Source organism: Sminthopsis crassicaudata, chromosome 2 (assembly GCF_048593235.1).
Source record: "Sminthopsis crassicaudata isolate SCR6 chromosome 2, ASM4859323v1, whole genome shotgun sequence".
Classification (NCBI taxonomy): domain Eukaryota; kingdom Metazoa; phylum Chordata; class Mammalia; order Dasyuromorphia; family Dasyuridae; genus Sminthopsis; species Sminthopsis crassicaudata.
Window position 1 is genome coordinate 392264363 of NC_133618.1, and position 21418 is coordinate 392285780.

General features: G+C 32.6%; 1 long non-coding RNA gene across 1 annotated transcript in view; it reads right to left on the reverse strand.

The window, feature by feature from the left end:
- The window catches only part of LOC141553538 (uncharacterized), a 59377-nt gene extending 40618 nt beyond the window's left edge, over positions 1-18759 (reverse strand). The window contains exon 1 of the long non-coding RNA XR_012485506.1: positions 18692-18759. This is a non-coding gene — a long non-coding RNA (uncharacterized LOC141553538). The remainder of the gene's footprint in view (positions 1-18691) is intronic.
- Positions 18760-21418: the final 2659 nt, after the last annotated feature.

The following is a 21418-nucleotide window of genomic DNA, read 5'->3' on the forward strand; positions in this document are numbered from 1 at the left end:
ATAGTAGTATCTTTGTGTATATAAGTGTATGTTTGAATTGAGAGTATCTCATGGCCTCAATCACTTTATTCTTGATGCTAGGGAATGGGGATGACAGAGAGGAAGCAATAGAAGGGGAAAAAAGGGAACCTTTTTGGTATAGTGACTGGCTTGATTAGAGCCACAAAGGAAGAATATCATAAGGTATTTACTAAAGAAAAGTAACCTAGTTTGGCTAGAGTGTAGCAATATGTTGAGGAGAAATGTTAGATGAAATAGAAAAGATAAAGGATATACTGATTGCAAAAAGTCTTGAATGGTCATTGAAAATTTGTAACAGATTACATTTAGATTTTTTAAAAGTAAAATGCTATATAAAACTTAGAATTTCCAGGCTTTCATTGAATATGTTGGCATTTCTCTTGTTTGAGTTATATTTTGTTCATCTTGGGTTCTAGATTGTAAACATTTTCTGGATGATTAGGTCTGCCATGGATTTGGCTACTGTTTTCATTTTATTGTGACTTGCCTGTATTCATGGAGTTTTAAAAAAGTAACACAACAAAATAATTAAGTGCACCATTCTTCTAGTTTAGTATTGTACCTCTTAAAAGTGTTGGCCCATAGATTTAATGAAAGATGGTGATAAATTGTTATTTTACAATGTGTACTTCTCTGTCTTTCCCTTTTCCTTTCTTTCTCTGTCTCTCTTTATACTTTCCTTTGCATTGTTTCTGTCTCTTTGTCCCTCCCACACATGGACATACAAATACACACATCATACTTCTCTCTCCTCTCAATCTCTACTTATTTTTGTGTTCTGACTTTCCTTTCTTGTCTTATATCATCATTTTTTTGTGTCTCCATCTGTCTCTCTCTCTCTCTCTTAGTCTCTCCTCTCCTATGGGTAAAGACAATTAAGAATTAGTTAGTTCAGACAGTAATAAAATGGATCAGAAACAATTCCAACCAAGAAAGCAATATCATTTCATTGCAACATCATGGAAAATCACACCACTTTATCCTTTGTATCACCTGATGATGTCATTTGGGGCAATAAAGATAGAACTAAATACTGGACTTGTATCCTAAGCATCTGGTATTTGCTTTTATCCATGTGTAGGGACTGTCTTTGGTTTTAGGCATACCTGAATGTTCAGATAACCTAGACTGATAGTAGCCAGATTGTCTCTTTTAATGCTTCAATCAGTAAAAACAGTCCTTTTATGGCATTTTTCTTCAGTATTAAAGCTTTGATCTGAGTGCATATACTAGATTCTAAATACTGCTGATAATTATTTTATCTAGGGATTATAGTTATATAGTTATAAAAGTGTATACTCTGACATTTGGAAACACTACCAAGTAAAGGTTATTTGCCTTTCAAATTATCTCTAAATACTTGTATTCAGCAATAGTCACTGACTAACCCATACTATCAATGGTTCCTAGATTGAGATATGCTCTATTTGGGTGATTATACAAAATCTTTCCCATTGTCTTTTAAATTCTTCCATTCCAAGACTTTTTGAATTTTAGGGTTAAATGAACATTTAGAAATATATAGAGTGCCTAAACCACTAATTCCTCTTTTGTTAGTATGGGTCCAGTCAGGAACAATGAAGAATTTGTAGGTATCATTGGGTACTAAAAATCTGGAATTGTTTAAATGTCTATGCAATACTTTAAAAATGAAACTATTATGCAGTATTTATTATTGCAAAGAGATAAAAAGACAAAATATATAAAATATGACATAGTACATATTTTCAAGAAGCTTACAACCTAATTGGATCTGGTATAATTATAATACTAAGGTAGACTGGGATAAGGGCAAAAGAAATAGCAAGAAACAGAAAATAAGAAAATTTGAGGAATCACAGGTGACCTTTGTGTGTGGGAAAGGTTTGTGAAAGAGATAATAGATGCACTATGCTTAAGAAAAAAAGAATTTCAGCAGGCAGAGATGAGGAGGAGTACATTTCAGGTATGGGGGATAATCAGGGTGAATGTTTAGAGGGTGGAGAGGTCAAGATGAGATTAGAAAACAGGTTTTTAGTCCAGTCTGACTGGAAGAAGTTCAATTATTTCAATTGTATGCAACTCTTAGTGTCCTCTTTAGGGTTTTCTTGGCAGAAATACTGGAGTGATTTGTTCTTTCCTTCTGTAGCTTATTTTATAGATGAAGACACTGTAAGCAAACAGGGTTAAGTGGACTTGCCCGGAATCGTACAGTTGGTATGAGTCTGAAGGCAGATTTAGACTCAGGGACATGAGTCTTTATGACTCCAAACCTGGTGCTCTATCTACTTAATCACCTAGCTGCCCTTGAAGGAAGCATCCATAAAAAGGAATAACATAAAATGAGATTAGAAAAAAATGCTGGATTCATATTATGAAGAAACTTAAATTCCAGGCAAAGCACTGCCATCTAAGTATGGCAAAAAGAGAATTAAATTAGGAGTCAGAAGACTTGGGATTAAGTGATAATTTATAGAGAGGAATTGATTATTATTCTGGAGGCTGTTGTAATAATCTATAACATCTAGGGATAATGGTCTAAAGTAGGATGATGGTGACATGAAAATTATATGAAGTTTGAAGATAATATGAGATTCTTAGGATTTGATATTTGATTAGGGAATAAAATAGATATAAGAATCAAAGGCAACCAAGTTTTCAAGCCTGGGTAACTTGAAGGAATTTGTTATGATGAGTAAAATAAAAATAGGAGAAGTACTTGAGAAATTTATCTGTCATCTGCATAAGATAACTAAAGTCAAGAAAAATGGATGAAATAATTAAGAAATTGTAGAGGGATGGGAAAAATTCAAGCCTTAACTTTCATGCTGAGGGAGTAGAAGGGAGATAATTCTGTAAAGGAGATTGAAAAAGGAAAAAAGAGTATAGTAAGATGGAGAGAGTGGTTAGGAATGTAAAATGTTACAGAAAATGGAAAACAGAAGTTTGGGAGTACTGAGGAATTAGAAGTAGCAGATGTAGATTACTCTTTGGTGAGTGAAGAAGAATAGAGAAATATATTTGACTTTATGTAATGATCAAGGGAAATATGGTATTAGGAATTTAAACTTTTTGTGGTAAACATTTAGGATATATGCAATTTTTCTGAGAAAGAAAAGGTAGCATTTAATTATTAGATTGAATACAATCTCTTTGTGAATCAGTTTGGTCTATCTTGCTGGATTAAAGAGTTCGAACAATTTGGTTGCCTTTTAAAAATTTATCTGAAGCACAATTATTTTATAGATTCAAAATTTTAATTTTTAGATATAAAATTATGTTTTACATATATGTCTTCTTTTTGCTGAGGCAATTGGGGTTAAGTGACTTGCCCAGAATCACACAGCCAGGATGTGTTAAATGTCTGAGATCACATTTGAACTCAGGTCCTCCTGACTTCATGACTGGTGCTCTATCCACTGCCGTCATAATATGAATCCAGCATTTTTTTCTAGCTACCCTTACATATACTTCTTTACCTAGCAAATTGTAGGACTTTCTATTCTAATCTATTCTATCATTCATTTCCATTTTATAGGAAAATGTAATTCATCAATATTCAAAGTTATAATTATTAAATCACTCATCAAATTCTGTTATAATGCAAAAATTATTATGATTCCTTTGTTTGTTTTGCTTTTCCCATTTTCTTATTCTTTTCATCTCTTGATACCTGTTTTTGTCTGTCTTTCCCTTTTCCTCTCTTTCTCTGTCTCCCTCTCCTTCCTATACTTTCTTTGCATTGTTTCTGTCTCTTTGTCTCTTCCACACATTGACATACAAATACCCACATGCATACTTCTCTCTCCTCTCAATCCCTACTTGTTTCTGTGTTCTGACTTTCCTTTCTTGTCTTATATCATCATTTTTTGCGTCTCCATCTGTCTTGATCTCTCTCTTAGTCTCTCCTCTCCTATCTCACTTCTCCCCTGCTTTGTTTCTGTTACATTGCCTCTTTTCCTATTTTTTCTATTTCTCCTTGTCTTTCTGTCCTTCTCTATCTTTCTGTTTCTATCGCTTTCTCCTTCCCTTTTCCTTGCCCAGACCACATAAGAATATTGTTCAGAATTCTTAATTCTCTGCAATAAATTGGGAAAACACTTTTACAGTTAAAAGTTCTGATAAAGGCCTCATTTTCAAAATATATAGAGAATTGACTTTAATTTATAAGAAATCAAGCCATTTTCCAATTGATAAATGGTCAACGGATATGAACAGACAATTCTCAGATGAAGCAATTGAAACTATTTCTAACCATTTGAAAAAAATGTTCCAATCAGAGAAATGCAAATTAAGACAACTCTGAGATACCACTACACACCTGTCAGATTGGCTAGAATGACAAGGAAAGATAATACGGAATGTTAGAGGGGATGTGGGAAAACTGGGACACTGATATATTGTTGGTGGAATTGTGAATACATCCAGCCATTCTGCAGAGCGATTTGGAACTATGCCCAAAAAGTTATCAAACTGTGCATACCCTTTGACCCAGCATTGCTGTTATTGGGCTTATATCCCAAAGAAATACTAAAGAAGGGAAAGGGACCTGTATGTGCAAGAATGTTTGTGGCAGCCCTCTTTGTAGTGGCCAGAAACTGGAAACTGATCCCATCAATTTGGGAATGGCTGAATAAATTGTGGTATATAAATATTATGGAATATTATTGTTCTATAAGAAATGACTAGCAGAATGATTTCAGAAGAGCCTGGAGGGACTTACATGAACTGATGCTGAGTGAAATGAGAAGGACCAGGAGATCATTATATACTTCAACACAATACTATATGATAATCAATTCTGATGGACATGGGTCTCTTCAACAATGAGATGAACCAAATCAGTTCCAATAAAGCAGTAATGAATTGAACCAGCTACACCCAGTGAAAGAACTCTGGGAGATGATTATGAATCACTACATAGAATTCCCAATCCATTTTTATCCGCCTGCATTTTTTTTCCTTCACAGGCTAATTGTACACTATTTCAAAGTCCGATTCTTTTTGTACAGCAAAATAACTGTATGGACATGTATATATATATATATATATATATATATATATATATATATATATATATATATATATATATATATATATATATATATATATTGTATTTAATTTATACTTTAACATATTTAATGTATTGGTCAGCCTCCCATCTGGGGGAGGAGGTAGGGGGAAGGAGAGGAAAAGTTGGACAGAAGGTTTTGCAGGGGTCAATGCTGAAAAATTACCCATGCACATATTTTGTAAATAAAAAGATATTTTTAAAAAGAATTCTTAATTTCCCTCCCCTTGTTACACTTCTTTCTTGTTTATCTTTAATTTGTACCTCACTTCAAGCAATAATGTTAGTTCTTCCCTTTTGAATCCTATTTTCTTTTTTTTTGAGTTCTTTATATATTTTATTTTTTAATAGTTTTTATTTACCAGATATTTGCATGGGTAATTTTACAATACTGACAATTGTCAAACCTTTTGCTCCAATTTTTCCCCTCTTCCTCTCCTCCCCCCAGATGGCAGGTCGACCAATACATGTTAAATATGTTAGAGTATAAATTAAATACAATATATGTATACATGACCAAACAGTTGTTTTGCTGAACAAAAAGAATCAGACTTTGAAATAGTGTACATTTAGCCTGTGAAGGAAATCCAAAATGCAGGCGGTCAAAATTAGAGGGATTGGAAATTCTATGTAGTGGCTCATAGTCATCCCCCAGAGTTCTTTTGCTGGGTGTAGCTGGTTCAGTTCATTACTGCTCTATTGGAACTGATTTAGTTCATCTCATTGTTGGAGAGGGCCACGTCCATCAGAATTGATCATCATACAGTATTGTTGTTGAAGTATATAATGATATCCTGGTCCTGCTCATTTCATTCAGCATCAGTTCATGTAAGTATCTCCAGGTCTTTCTGAAATCATCCTGTTGGTTATTTTTTATAGAACAATAATATTCCATAATAGTCAATCCTATTTTCTTTTATCATATGGTGGGATTTGATCTCCCTAATGAACTTTGTCTTAAAATTTACTTTGTTCTCTCTTTGACATAAACTTAAGTCAAGATTTCTAAAAAAAAAAAAAAAAAAAAAAAAAAAATTGTCTCTTCATTTGTAGTCTTCTTAAAAGTAGGGTTCCAGATTCCCATTCATTAAAAATTTTCCCTTTTCCCCCTAGTCTTTCTCTTCATTTCCCCTTACCTTTTTCTGTGACCTATATAGTGTCTGATCTATAATTAACAAGCTTACTATAATTACTCTTTCTTTCCTGCCCCTTCTATTTTCTGTTACTTATTGAGAAATGGTTCTCTCCAAATAACACTGAATCCATAGCCTTTATTTCCCACACTTAATTACACATTTTCTCTACTTAGAATTAAATTAAGTCTTAATCCCTATTCCTAATTTCATAATCTCTCTCTACCACTATCACCCAGCAATCTCTGTTCTTTACTTGTTTATTCTATCCAAATTTATTATTCTAACATGATGACTATTATTTCCAAGAAATTCTTCCTATTTTCTTAATTAATTTAGCTCCTAGTTCTCACTCTTTATCCTATCTTTCTTTTAGGGAACTTTTTTTTTAGGGAATTTAAAGTTCAAATTTCCTCAATCTTATTGATTACTCTTCCTTTCTTCCTAAACTATGTACAGAGTAGTCATAGTCTTGATTGTGCGGTTACCCATAAGTGTTCTTATTTCTTTTTTAGGAATTATAAAAATTCCTTACCTAGTTATGATTTTTTTATCATTCTATCTTTTCCTATGATTTATTATATCTAAGTTTAATTCTTTTATTTCGCTGTGACATCTAAATCCTTCTACTCTTCAATACTTTCCCAGACCAACTTGAAACCCTTGTTTCTTGAATACCTTGTTTTTGAAACTTTTTAGAGTATTAATATTCCTTAGGGAATTAGTTCATTATCACTATCCTCTCTTCTCACTTCCCTTACCCCCTTTTATTTTTGTCAATTAGGTTTTGCTACACAGCAATTCTGGAATACTTCCATTAGTTGCCTAAATTGTTTCCTACTTTCCTGTTGATAAATAGAGCTGGAGAAAGTAATGATCCCATGCTGAATGGGTCCACTGCAAATTTATTATTTCATCTCAACAAGGAAGTCACTGCTCTACAGTAATTCTTTTATTTTTCTATATTTGAACTATACCTTACTCACAAAAATGGCTATATCAAACCTTTTCTTCTATTCTTAATACTCTGATGTACCCTTCCTTTCTTTCTGCAGAAGAACTAATTCAGAGTTTCATCATTATTTTTAATAGGTTTTACTTATATTCTTTTTTTTTGGTCCTCTTAATGATCTATAGATAATAGTCTTCTAAAAGAAAATACTTGTCATTTTAGGAGAATACAAGTTCTATCAAGTTTTATTTATCTTTGTGGTCTTTTCTAAATCTTCAAGGTTTTATTTTCATTAAATTTATTTTATTTTATTATATTGCATTTCTGAATTATTATTATAGCTCCTTTTTAATATTTGTTTTTTTTAATTTTGGTTAAACTCAACATTGTATTCTGTTATCTTAATGTGCAAACCAATTGACTTTATTTTTTAGTATATCACATTCCCCTCTATCCTTTTATTCTTTATCCTCTAAATCAGGCACAATTAAATTCTCCTCCCCTAAATTCATGCTTGACTTCTTGCATGCTTCCAAATTTCTTATTTAATATTAAAGTCCAGAAACTTAACAATTTCATTTCTGAATAAATTGTACTTGAAGTGTTTCTGCACTGGTATCCTATCGCTTCTTTTGCTCTTTAATTTGACATCTGTTTCTAGTAATTCCAGGTAATTTTCTAACATAAAACTATGGTATTAAGGATTTTAGTTTCTTCATTTTTTTAGATATTAATAATTCTCAGATTATTTTTCATTTTCTACCTTAAGAGTCAATTGCTTTGCCCCATAGAGCTTTAATTTGCTTGTTCATTTAAAAATTTTTTTTGATAACATTTCTTCAGCTATTTAATTACTTTATTTAACATTGTGAAAGTTTTTTTTTTTTTACCATAGTTTGACTATCATTAGGGGTTCTCCTTATTTTCCCAATATTATTCCTATCTTATGAAAATAATTGGCTTAAAAATTGTTTTTATTCAACAGATAAGAACTTAAAAAAATCATTCTTCTGTCCCTTCTATTTGTTTTAATATAAGGTTTCCCTTCCAATGAATTTTATTACTTTCACTCTTTTGATTGGTTAATTCCTATTATTTTATTTGGAACATTTCTTGCTGTTTTGAAACAATAAAGTTAAGCTGGATTTAGGTATAATCTCTTGTTAAGCTATATTGTCAGATGTTTGTGCCCATTTTTCCCCATATATGAAATACTACTAGTTAACTTAGCTGGCAAAGCTACATGACTAAGACATTTTAGGAATGAGTTGAAATTAGAGAAGAGAGTTAAAGAACAAGAGTTAGAGAAATTTTAATAGACTTTTAAGCAAAGAAATATTTAATCATGTTACAATTTTTAAAAATTATACCTATAAGTATAATAATCATTTGAGTTGATTACCAATTTATACAACTATTGCAACTATATTGAATTAATAGAATTGCTATTTCTAAGCTTTTTTTTTCATCCTGACAGTTAATTATATTCCAAATAATAATTTGAATGAAATCTTTTTTTTGTATCTTAAGAAGCTTTATGGGCCACATTATTCTAGGAGAGCAAAGGAAGCAGGTGCACAGTGGCATACAATCAAATTATTGAACAGAAGCCTTTGTATAACTTTATCTTTTTTACCATCATGTTTCAGTTCTTTCCTTTACAATTTTTCTCCTGGAGTTCTCATAATCATTAGCCTATAATATTTTTAAAGCAAAATACATCTTTAAGAAAGAATTCTGTTATAAAAGTATTTGCTAGATTTACTTTTAGTATTATTGCATATCTATGACACAATTTATTGAAACATTTATCCACAAAATTGCATCTCCATAAAATAATTTACATATAAAAACCCTGATAATACATCTTGTGTTTTATGGTTTTTTCCCCCCAGAATTTTTATTTTTTTTTTGTTCTTATAGACTTGTAGAATATTTAACAAATTTTGTCACTATATAAAAGAAGAGAAACAAATGATTGTATTATCTGTTTTAGGCATAGATTGTCTTTTTTTTTTTTTTTTTTTTAATAATTTATTTATTTATTTATTTCTTCTGAGGCTGGGGTTAAGTGACTTGCCCAGGGTCACATAGCTAGGAAGTGTTAAGTGTCTGAGATCATATTTGAACTCGGGTCCTCCTGAATTCAGGGCTGGTGCTCTATGCACTGCACAACCTAGCTGCCCCCTTTTTGTCTTTTAAGGATACAACAAATTAGTTCAAAGTTTTTCTGTTTTTTAATCTGAAATTTCTTTGATTTTATTTTGTGCACATAAAAATAAATCATCAATGCTCTTGTCTTGTTTTTTTTTTTTTTTCATGTTTTTATATCATCATCAGTAGTACTTAACATTTGTAAACTCTCCCCTTGGCAATACACTGCTCTCTACCAAATAGTAGTCTCACTTGTGGTACATATTCAAACAAAAAACAAAACAAAACAAAACAAAACACACTCAAACTTTGGCCATGTCAAAAAAACACATATTTAATTCTATAACTCAAGTTCAAGTTTTTTTTTTAAAGATTTTCTCAGCATTATTCATCATTAATATTTTGGAGCCATAATGGGTTATTACATAAACCAGATTTATTATCTCTTTCAATTCTGTCTGTGTATCTATGTTTGTATTTATCATTTGTCCATTTATTTATTGTATAATTAGATAGGCAGATAGGTAGAAATTTTTAAAAGCACATTAAAGTCATATAAATTATTCCCCTACTTCCACTTAGTTCACTCTTCATCAGTATGAATTCATTCTTTTCATTTCCTAAGACATATTCCAATAAATTAATGTCTTATAATTTTTAAGCATTTTCAAATTTATTGGCACTCTCTTAACTTCTGTTTTTTTTATTAAAATAGAAACTTTTTGTCAATTTTTGTATGATTATTTTCCTCATTCCTTGGCATCTTTGGATTGTAGGTCTAGCAGCACTATTATTGATAAAAGGTTAAGTAAGGAGTAGGAACTATTTGCCAATAGTTCCAAATTGTTTTCCTGAATGACTGGAATAATTCACAGTTTGATTCACAATGTATTCATGTTTCTGTTCTCTCAAAGTCACTCTCATAATTGCCATTTTTTTTTGAGTGGAGTTATCATTGATATTCTGATGAACTTAAGAATTTTTTAAAATATGCATTTCTCTTATTAGTTATTTAGAGAATTTTAAATTGTTGCTAATAGTTTAGTTTTCTCCTTTTGTATATGGACATACTGATTAAAGACTCTTGTTTGAACTTATTTGGACCAGTTCCCTATATATCATTTTAGATTTCAGAGCATCAGAAAAACTTGATGTGAAGATTCTTTCCACTGCCCCTGTTAACTGTTCCCCTTCTCATTTTAGAAAAATTCTCATTTTTCTTTTCCAAATTTTGCCCATTTTATTTTTTATGTGACCTTTTATACTGCAGTCAGTTATCTTCTTGGAGCTTCTTTTGGTATCTGGTGTTAGATGTTGTTTTAAATAAAATTTATACAAAACTGATTTCCAGACTTTTTCAAGAAGTTTATTTAGTAAATGCATTCTTATCTTGGTACTTGGAGCCCTCAAGTTTATCCAAAACTATGCTACAAGGTTTATTAGCTTCTATGTATTGTGTTGCTAAACTATTTCAATGATTGACTTTTCTATTTTTTAATGATGATTGATGATTTGTAGTATAGATTGTGATCTTATAAAGATAACTCCTGTTTTTCCCATTTGTCCATTACTTCCCTTGAAATTCTTGACCATTTGTTCTTAGAGATTAATATTATTAGTTTTTACAATTTTGTGAAGCAATAATTTGGTTTATTCTCTGCCTATGCTTGTCATCTCAATTTTTTGCCTTATTGCTATAGTTAGATTTTGTAGACAAATTTAAATGATTGTAGTGATCAGGAAATCTTTGCCTTATTCTTTATCTTATAATAAACATTATCTAGCATTTCCCTATTACAGATAATTCTGGCTCAGGGTTTTAAATAAACAATTTACTATAAGTAAATTTACTATAAGTAAAGGTCTGTTTATCTCCTTTTTGGAAAAATATTTTTTTCATCAATTACATGTAAAAACTTTTAAAACATTAAAAAAAAGTTTTGAGTTACAAATTATTTCCCTAATCCCCTCCCCTCCTCTGCTCACTGAAAGGATAAGCAATCTGATGTAGGTTTTATGTGCAATCATGTAAAACATTTCTATATTAGTCCTTGTTTTGTAACCAGCCTTGGGAAGAAGAAAAGAATGGAGGAAGGAAGGAAGGAAGGAAGGAAGGAAGGAAGGAAGGAAGGAAGGAAGGAAGGAAGGAAGGAAGGAAGGAAGGAAGGAAGGAAGGAAGGAAGGAAGGAAGGAAGAAAAAAAAAGAAAGAAACAAAGGTGGGAAGAAAGAAAATGAAAAATAGTCTGTATTCAGTCAACATTAGTTCTTTCTCTTGAGGCAAATAAAATTTTTCATCATGAGTCTTTTGGGATTGTCTTAGATCATTGTATTGCTGATGATAGCTAAGTCATTCACAGTTCTTTGGCATACAATATTGCCGTTAATGTGTTCAATGATCTCCTGGTTCTACCTATTTCACTTTTTATTAATTCATATGTCTTTCTAAAATTGTCCTGTTTCTCATTTTGTATAACACAATAATATTCCATTACAGTCACACCACACCTTGTTCAGTCATTCCCTAACTGATGGGCATTTTCACAATAGCCAATTCATATCCTCCACACAAAGACTTGCTATAAATATTTTTTTTAACAAATGACTTATTTTCAATTTTTAGCTTTTTTCTGGATTTTAGCTTTTTTCTGGCTCAATTATCATACTGTATTGATATAATGGAAGTAATATAGCAGGATCTCTTATTTCTCATCTTTAAAAACAACTTATATAATATTGGAATTGATTTTTTATTTGATAATTCACTTGTAAGTGAATCTGCTCCAAGGAATTTTATCTTTGAGAATTCCTTCATGACTTTTTGAAGTTTACATATCAGGTTACTTAAAGACTCTAATTATTATTATAGCAACCTGAATATTTCACATTTTTGTTAATCCCTTTCATTTAAGTTGTCAATTTTATTGGTGAAACGTTTCTGAGATTTTTCTTTAGTTTCTCTTTATTATGAATTTTTCTTTTTTTTCTTTTAAGATTGATAATTTTCTTTTATTATGAATCAAATTTTTTTTCTATTTTATTTTTATCCAGAAAGGGCACTCATTTTGTTTATTAATTCATTTTTTGTTTTTAATTTTGTTAATTTCTTCTTTGATTTTTGCATCTCTACTTTTGTGTTTAATTGTATTTTTTAATATGTTACTTTCTTGTATCCTAGCTTATTGGTATGTTTTTTTCTCATTTGAAAAAAATGTTTAGAGATTAAAAAAATATTAAGTATTTCATTGGCTTTATCTCAAAATATTTGATATCTTATTTCATGTTTGATATCTTTTTTGATAAAATCATCTCTTTATAATTTATTCTTTTATCCATCCATTTCCTTAGGATTAAGTACTTTAGTATCAACTTAATTTTGAATTCTTTCAAGGCAGAGCCAAGATGGCAGAGTTAAGTCAGGAACTCAGCTGAGCTCCCCACCAAAGCATCCAAATACCCTTAAATAATGACTCCCAACAAATCCTAGAGTGATAGAACCTATGAAACAGTTTTCCAGCCCAAGACAAAGTTGGCAGCAAAGGTCTATTATACCAGGGTGAGAGTAGTGTGCAGTATAGCCTAGACCATGTCAGTGCAGACTGGGTTCCAGAAAACCAGGACCAGGTGGTAACATAACTGAAGCAGTAGCAATTTCCTGACCCTTCACCATTCACCAATTGATAAATGAGCAAAAAATATGAAGAGTTTTCAGATGATCAGATAATCAAAGCTAACTATAGCTATGTTAAAAAATGCTCTCACTATTGAGTAGAAAAATGCAAATTAAAATAAATCTGAAGTACTACCTCAAACTTATTATATTAACTAATAGAACAAGAAAAAAAATGGTGGAGGGGATTTTGGAATTGTGAACTGATCCAAACATTCTGTTGAACTATTTGGAACTATGCCCAAAGGACTATACAACCAGGCACCTTTAGACCTACTAGTACCATTACTAGATCTGTACTACAAAACAAAAAGGAAAAGAACTTATATGTATAAAAATATTTATAACAGTTTTTTTAGTAGTAAAGAACTGGGAATTGAGAGCTTGTCCATTAATTGGAGAATGGCTGAACAAATTGTGTTGTATGATTATGATGTGTAACGTGCCCACCTGGCAGATACAATTACTAGTCTGTCCTAAGCCCAAAAGAGTACCTTTGACCACTGACCTTTGCAGTGTGAACTCTACCCGGCTCGCCTCCTCTGAGGCCTTCAAAGGTTTCTGGCCACGATCTCTTGAATCTATAGTTTAATAACCGGTAGCGCACTCAAGAACAGCCACGTGTAATCTTAAAAGCCTTTATTATACCTACTCACATAATGCCCTGACTGATGCCCTGACTTGTTGGTTCCCAAGGGAACACCTGGTCAGAAGACCCACATGTTCACTACCAAAATCCTTACCTCTTTTGGCTACCCATCTTGGCTTGGCCACCCAGGCTAGGGAGCCAGGGTAAAGAGCACCAGGTTAAAGAGAGCGACTGCTGCCTGCAATGGGCTTATAAAGGGCCTGTGAGGTCTCACACACATACACCAATCAACGAGAGAGTAACCCATTACGAAGCTATCTCAACATGGCCAAGATCCCACCTACAAGGCAGTCCTAATATTCACAGAAATTACTTCTGGGCCTCAATCTCCCAATGCGCTGTGGTGCCGCCCATTTAAAGGGCTCTTACAATGATGGTATACTATTATGCTATATGAAAAGGGAGCTGGATGCTCCCAGAAAAACTGGAAAAATTGACATGAGCTGATGTAAAGTGAAATGCACTATATACAAAGCAATGTTCTAAGATGATCAGGTGTGAATGACAACTATTCTCTGCAATACAATGATCCCAGACAACTCTGAAGAACTTTTGATGAAAAATGTTGTACATCCCCAGAGAAAAAACTGATGGCATCTCAATACAGATTGAAGAATACTTTTTAAAACTTTATTTTTCTTGAGAATTGTTTTTTTCTCAATTTTGTCTTATTATCAGCTACTGTGGTCAGAAGAGAACATTTTCAATATTTATAAGACATTTTTTTCTTTCACTGTAAACATTTTCCCCCTATCATTCCATATAATCAATTTTTGTAAAGTTGTCATTAACAACAAGTATATGTATTCATTTTTATTCTTATTTAATTATCCTAGAAATGTAAAGTATATTTTCTAAAATTCTATTAACTTTTTTCACTTTTTTTTTTTCATAGATTTGTCTAGGTCTGACAGGAACACCTTATAAATTTCCTGTTATTATTTTTTTTAACTATGTCATTTTTTTAAACATTTTTTTCTGAGATCACGATTACTAGTTTTTTTAAGGAGTTTTTTGAGTGCATAATGTATTTTGCTTGAGACTGTCATTTTAATTATATATTGATCTTCATATTACATTTGGTAAGTATTATTGTTGTGTTTTTTGCTGTCTATTTTGCTACCTTGCTTTATGTTATGTGAATTTATACCACTCATGTCATAGTTATAATTTTTAATTTTTAGTTATGCTTTTTACCTCTCTTTGTTCACTCTATTCTTTCCTTTTTCTATATACATTTATTTTGTGTTTAATTAATGGAATAATGCAAGCATTTCCATAATATAGGATAATAAAAATATAATTGCACATGAAACTGCACATCTATTATTGCTATTCCCTTAAAGTTATTTTTTCTCCTTTTATTACTCCTTCTCCTGCTCCAGAGATGACTAACATTAGACACAAAAAGAGAGTAGTGAAAGAATAGTGATGTGATTAGGTGATTTAGAAATGAAGTCATTTCCTTCTACTCTGCTTTGCCTTCTAGTTCTAACATATATGACAGCTTTCATTTATTTTTTGAAACATTGTAATCTTTTTGAGCAGAGTTTAGTCACATTTTTCAGTGATTTTGATAATTTTAAAATATTTTTTCTTTGACCTGTTATCTGGATATATTATTTTTGTTCTTACATACCTTCTATTTTCTTCAACCTTTTGTTTTTATTCTCGTATGTCTTATTGTCTATTTGCTCCATTTTACTTTACCACTACTGAGATAAGGTATTTTTCCTTCTTTTTTTAGGTTACTTATTTTCCTGTCATTTTTCCCCTCCAAATTTTTTTATTTCATTTAAATTTCATTATTTCTACCAGTTATCCTTGGAATGTTTGAGACCAGTCCTTCCTCCCCTCCTTTTAGGCTCTGTTGGTAATTATGGGAAAAAGAATTACCCTCTTTTTTAGGGGATTCATGGGCATCTATCTCTTGAGTGATAGAATTTCTTCATCATGTTTAGTGTCTGCTTCTTTGTTTATATTTTTAGCCTCAGTTTTTTCTTGTAACTGTAGCATGGCTAAATTTTTTTTTTTCTCATTGCCACATTCAAATGAGAAAGTCAGTATCTATTTGGTCCTGACCTATACTTTTTGGTCTCCCAAAACTGGTTTCTATTTCCCTAGTGTAGTTGTGCTTATAGTGCTTACAAGTTTCAGGCATTCTGGCTTATCTTGGGTCAAAGTACTTCAAAATTCAGCCTTTCTAGGAGAATTCCAGTGAAAAACACTTTTAGTTTCTAGTTCCCCTGAAGCATTCCAGTCAGAGCTACATGAATTACTAGCTCCCCTGAAGCAGATCAGTCAAACTGCTGGGACAACTCAGAATACTGTTAGCCTTCTTGATTGTTTACCTGATTTTGTGCTGGTTATTCTCAAGGGATTCTTCTCTCAATTCCTAGGCTTGCCATTGTTGTTTTTTGTAAACCTAAGGTAAGCTAAAGATGCTTACTATTGTTTCTTTTTGAGTTTCTTAATCACTATTGGATCTGTTTTTTAATCTATGTGGGACATCTGAGCTCCTCTTTCATGATGTTCACTTAAGCAGACAATTAGATAATTGTAAAGAGTTACACTCTGATTTGTTATTTTATCTTCTTAACACTGAGAACATAAATTGTTAAGAATGAAAGGTTGCATTCTGTATCATTTTGAACATTCTTGTTTTCAGTTAAGAGTTAAAATGTATTTCTAAAATTTCTTTTCTCTGGGGATCTCAAAGCACTTAAAACACTTTCTGCTTGACATATGACTAAGCTCCTATCATTCTCAAATTATTTTCTATATTAGCAAAGATGAGTACAAGTTAGAACTCAAAGTACTTAGTATTTTATGTACTTATATTCAATTTGGTTATCTTTTTGTCATATATACATGCATACACATATATGAGAAGTAGTATGATACAATGGACAGAGTGCTGGGCTTGGAGTCAGGAAGGCCTGAATTCAAATACCTCCCCAGACACTTGCTAGATGCATAACTGGATCAGTCATTCAGACTCTCTCGCCTTCCATTTTCTATTGTATAAAATGGCATCAATTGTAATATCTAACTCATCAGCTCATTATGATGATTAACTGAAAAAAATTTGTGTCAAGTGCTTTGCAAGCCTTAAAGTGATTTGACAATGACAGATATTGCTTTTAATTATTATTTTGTGCACGTGAAACTAAGTTTTGATCTCCTTGAAGGAAAAGGCCATATTTGATTCTGCCTCTTTGACTAGCACAGTACTTTGGTTCTATTAGGCATTTAATCAAAGTGCATTGAATTTTAATTATGTTGCCTGAATATTTACTGTTAGAAACACACTTCATATGGAGAATCAGATATTGAGGAAAATTCATTAAAGAAGAATCTTAAGGAACAGTCTTAACATTTCTGGCCAGAAGCAGGTTCTGCTTCTCTTTAGGAAGAGGGAGCATTGATCACAGAAGTGAGAGAGGCTTTATACTTGTTAACTCTGCGCACTTCCCTCCCTTCAGAGAACAGATTGGTCTATTCCCTTCCAGGTTACAATCTTTCTGATATACCCATTGTATGTGTCCCTCTAAATATGTATAAGCATGTGCCCCTTCCCTCATCATAAATCCTATATTCAAAAATGGTGGAAACCTCTTACTAGGGGATGTATTATTTAATGTTCAAATAGTCTATTAAGCAGACACAATAGTGATTTGGTCAACTCAAATCATTGATCCCAACCAGTTTGAGCTGGATTACCTACTATCTTAAACTTGTGGCTTTCTCAATTCCTCAATTCCTTGTTTTTTCAAGGCTTCTGAAAGATTAAAACATAATTGTTCTGTGGAATCTTAACCTTCCTTAATTTCTCACATTCTGAAAACCCCTGGGTCAGTGGTAGTTACAAGTGATATCTTACATTACTTTGAAGTTTACCACATTGTGTGAATACATAACTTTTCAGTATTTCTCATCTTTGGCAAAAATGGATTTCTATAGATAAGATATGCTGGACCTGGTGTCCCAGGCCATGAGATCTATTTGCATGGTCAAATTGTATTTCTAAATGTTATGGAATATTATTATTCTGTAAGAAATGGCCAACAGGAAGAATGCAGAGAGGCTTGGAGAGACTTACATGAGCTAATGCTGAGTGAAATGAATAGAACTAGGAGATCATTATACACTTCAACAATGATACTGTATGAGGATGTATTCTGATGGAAGTGGATATCTTCAACAAAGAGAAGATCTAATTCAGATCCAATTGATCGATGATGGACAGAATCAGCTACACCCAGAGAAGGAATTCTGGGAAATGAATGTGGACTACTTGCATTTTTGTTTTTCCTTCCCAGGTTATTTTTACATTCAGAATCCAATGTTTCTTGTGCAACTAGAGAACTGTATGGATCCGGACACATATATTATATCTAAGATATACTTTAACATGTTTAACATGTATAAGACTGCCTGCCATGTAGGGGAGGGGTGGAGTGAGGGAAGGGGAAAAGTTGGAACAGAAGTGAGTGCAAAGGACAATGTTGTAAAAATTACCCATGAAAATGCTCTATCAATAAAAAAACTATAATTAAAAAAAATTGGATTTCTAAAAAAAAAACAAAAAAAACAAAACATAGAGTATCAGCCCCAGATGCAAGAAATGCAGAAACATATATTCCCTGGAATAAGAGATAACAATGTAAATTATAATAACTCTCATCTCTCATACTAACTTGAGGTTGGCAAATTTCTTTTCTATGTAGCACTGATCCCCATCAACTTTAGCTCCCAAAGCTATTCTGTGTTTAGTGTGGTGGTCATTGATTTATTACAATAATGCAAATAAAATTTCAAGCTGCCATTCAATGCATTTTCTATCAACTGACCAGGTCAGATACCATAAATCAAATAACAAAGTACTTAGTTGGGATAGAATAACATAGTAGCTAATAAGAGATAATCAGAGTAGTTATACATGAAGAATCATACATACTTTCCTACATACTAGTGGATACTCAGAAAATTCAGTGTCCTATGTGAGAACAGGTTGCACAAATGCAGAAACACCTCTCAGATCGCCATTTCCTGGAAACCTACCTTGCCTTGAGTTTTCTAGCTTCCACCTCTTGTAGCTTCATTGTCTTAGTTTTGAAGCTTCCCTTGCTCTTGTCACTCTACTTTCCCTCTGTTGCTGCAGCCCTATCCTGCTCCCACCCATGGAAGCTCCTCCCTGCCTCTGTAGATACTGTTTCTCTCTCTGAAGTTGCCATTTATTATTACTCTATTAAGTGTCTCCTGCTATTTATTTACTTTGGCTTCTCCATTGAGCCACTATTGCCATCTGCTGGAGCAAGCAACCACTGCTGTAGTGAACTTTTCTTTGGGGGGAGGGGTGCAGGATAGTAATCATTTATTTATTTATTTGTCTGTCTGTCTGTCTGTCTGTCTGTCTGTCTGTCTGTCTATTTGGGCGAGTCTGTCCTGGACCAATATGTCTTTGAGCCTAATAAACTCATTTTTCATCTCATTTGTTTATCAAGACCTTTCCTAACTTGATAGAACAATTCTTGGTTCTTTAATAAATCAGGACTAGGGTATAGGCAGTTTGCTGTACCCCTCGCCCTAATTCCCATACTCTATAATTCCCTCTGAGTTTTTCTATGGTAAGGGTTAAAAATATAGGTCACTTTTTATTTACTGCTTTAATCCCATCATGCTCTTGGTAGTTAACAAGCTTGCTATGCAAATTGTCTTCAAGCTTTGATAAGTCTCTAGGAAAATCTTCAGTAACATTGGAGAAAGAGCTAATGAACTTTGCCCTGCTTTTGCAGGATCATATATTTAGATATGAAAGGGATTTTAGAAGGTCTTAGATTCCTTCAATTACTGGGAGTCCCAAAGAGGTGGTAATGATTTTTTGCTAAAGTCCTGAGATTTCTATGACAGGCTATATCTGCCTTAATCATAACATCTTCACTTTCCTGAAATCTTCCAGCTTAGAAATTCTATCTCCTTTCTCCTGCTTTCCATCTTCAATCTCTCTGATTGGTCTAACTTCCTGAGAAAGACTGCATTTCTTTATTAGACAAGTCACTCTTCCATTTTGCTAAATTGCCCTAACACTAGTCTCACACCCTGCTTTACAAAATTGCCTGTATCCTCTTGAAATGGGAAGTATTAAATGAGGAAATGATATAATCCATATGCAACTGAGAATTGTGGTTATAGTCAGAGTATGAGGGAGCCAAGGATATGTAAAAAGAGCATTAAAAAAAAAAAAAGGTAATGACGTTTCTTTCCAAGGTTAGTAATTGTGATATATTATCTATACTCTGTAATGGGTTAACTATGTCTAAGCAAAGTCAGAGGTCTTCTTCAATGAGCAGAGGAAATATCTACCTTTCTGACTTTGCACAAAATCCTTAGTTCTGGTTCCCATGTTACAAATAGACTGAGACAGTGACTTTAGAAGTCTTGTGCCTTTATCGCAAAATGATTTCCTGTCAGTAATGTAAATCAGACAAGTAAATTGTTTACTCAAATGAAACTTCAGTCTTCTGAAACTTCTAGGTCTATACTAGACCTATGTCTTGGGGATGATGGTGAGGAGAAACTTCTGATATCTAATAGAGAATTCTAGTGTGTGTCTCTTTCCTGTCATTATACAGGAAATAGAGATATATGCTATTGAGATTGAATCACAATCTCACATTTCAAAGGAGACAGTTTTACCCAGTGAGTAGAGCCTCAGGATTCATTCTGATTGGGTAGTTACACAAATCCATGTCTATGGATATCATTGACATTGAATGATGTGTCCCATAGAGAAAGAGCTCAAGGACAGAAGACTACTAACTTCCAGTGAATCATTGATAGGATGGAATATACTTAGCAATTATTCTCCACTCTGGAATAAACAAACTGATGGGTCAGCTTGGAACTTCCCAGTAAATACATAGAAGTGCTACATAAAGGTCAGAGAATGACTGCAGCTTCAGATGATCTTGGGAGAAGTTGCAAAAGCATTTTGAAACACCACATTAAGTCCTGAATGTATATGTTAATAGCATTAAAGTCCTTATCTGTGAAATAAGGGTTTAATGATCATATTATTTGTTCTTTTTCATAGGGATATTTTTGAAGAAGTCACTTTGCAAACTACAAATCATGTACATCCTATTCCCATCCTCACCTAAAAACCAATGCAAAGAAACATTGGTTATATCCTGTTATGTTTTTCCTCTATTGCTGCAGCTATTTCCCATAAGATTGTAGGGCAAAATAAACATTTTATATATATGTACTTTCAGTATTGATTAACTTGCCTAATTCCTTTGTTAAGTCCTTATAAACCCAAGGATGAAGTGCCAGAATACCACCATCATTTTAGCACATTGTTTTGTTTTTGTTTGTTGTTTAGTCACTTGAAGTTGTATCTGAACTCTTCCAAATTCTTTTATTTTGGATGTTTTTTGGCAAAGATTTTGGAGTGGTTTGCCATTTCCTTATCCAGTTCATTTTACATATAAGGAAATTGGAGCAAATAGGGTTAAGTGACTTGCCCACCATCATAGTCCTATACCTAGTAAGTATCTGAGGGCAGATTTCAACTCAGGTCTTCCTAAATCCACGTCTGGCACTCTATCTATTGCACTACCCAGTTGTCCTCAAAACCCTTCTTTGTTGTTGTTTTGTTGTTTAAGTTGTGTTTGAATCTTCATGACCCCATTTGGGGTTTTCTTGTCCAAGATACAAGAGTGATTTGCCATTTCCTTTATTTTATTTTTTTTTAAACAGATGAGTACTTGAGGGAAATAGAGTAAA